This window comes from Callorhinus ursinus, unplaced genomic scaffold (genome assembly GCF_003265705.2).
Source record: "Callorhinus ursinus isolate GAN/ISIS: 27379988/994484 unplaced genomic scaffold, GSC_fseal_2.0 scaffold45, whole genome shotgun sequence".
Taxonomy (NCBI): domain Eukaryota; kingdom Metazoa; phylum Chordata; class Mammalia; order Carnivora; family Otariidae; genus Callorhinus; species Callorhinus ursinus.
This window is the reverse complement of record NW_027397107.1, coordinates 10737597-10738916: the sequence shown is the minus strand read 5'-3', so window position 1 is coordinate 10738916 and position 1320 is coordinate 10737597. Positions and strand designations below refer to the sequence as shown.

Below are 1320 nucleotides of genomic sequence, written 5' to 3'. Positions count from 1 at the left end.
GGAAAAATCAATAAACCAGAGAGAAAAGGACTGCAGAGAAATGAGCTAACTTTCTGCATGCCTAAAAAGTAGAAAAAGAAGGTAACTTTCCAACTTGTTCCCAATCTGTTTTATGAGGGAGGTTAGCATATCTTTAATAGCCATATTGAATAAGGACATCAGAAGGAAAACCTATTTTCCCTCTCTCTCACGAACTTAGGCGCAAAAGTCCTAAACAAAATGTTAACAACTAGAACCTCGTGATGTATAAAAAGGATCATACACCACACCTAAGTTGGGATTATTTCAGGAATGCAAGGTTAGTTTTACATAGAAAATCACATGACACAATTCCTCCCCAAAATGGTAAAATAGGGCAAGCCACATGATTATTTAAATAAGTGCATGATGTATGCAGTATGATTCACATTCATTCATGATAGAAACTCTAAGCAAAATAGAAATAGAGGAAATCTTCCTTAATGTGATAAAGGGTATCTATAAAGACCTTACAGAAAATCTCATAGTTAATGACACAATATTGAAAATGTTCCCCCTGAGATCAGGAGTCAGACATTAGCCTCTACTCTCACCACTTCCGTTCACCATTTTGCTGAAGATATTATCCAGTGCAATGAGGCAGGGGAAATAAGTGGCATAAGGATTGGAAAGGGAGAAATAAGATGATTCTTGTTTACAGATGATATGACATATGTAGATAATGTATACATATAACTCCCCAAAATAAACAAATAACCTATTCGGATTAATAAGTGATACCAGCAACCTTTCTCTCTGTTAGGAATAAGTTTTATGTCTCAGCTCAGCAGTCTTCGTAAAGCTTGTTTTCACCAATAGCTCTGGTTCTTCATTCATATTTCCAATTTGGATTATTATTGTCCTGAAACATTTACTTGATGTATGATCAGCCATTGGAAATCTCAGACCTTTCTCTCTTAATTGTCTTCTCATCCAATCTCTTCTTGGCCTTTTGGCTAAGATCAAGGGTAGTATCTTAATTGTCTCCTCATCCTTTAGGAAGGTGCTAGAAGGGACAGGTGTTAATACTCATCCTTAAGGAACCTCATACTTTCACCATCTTAGTACACAAAAGGTTGTTAGGAATCACAGCAAACTAGTAAAACTGGGCTCAGTGCAAAGTCTAATGTGAGGTCCACAACCTTGGCTGCTTGTTCTTGGTCTGACCAAAATTGTTCCCTTTCTTCTTTGAGTGGAGAAGGAGGCTTGGTGAAGCAAGGGCTTGCAAGGTCCTTGAGTAGAGGTCTAGAATCAAGAAGGGAGAGGCCATGGGTGCAAAGAGTGGCAGGTGGTATTGGAGCT

The 1320-nt window shown here is 38.1% G+C and overlaps 1 pseudogene; it reads left to right on the top strand.

Annotated features, from left to right (window-relative positions):
• The first annotated feature begins 954 nt into the window (after positions 1–954).
• Positions 955–1109, top strand: LOC112840109 (U2 spliceosomal RNA; annotated as a pseudogene).
• Positions 1110–1320: the final 211 nt, after the last annotated feature.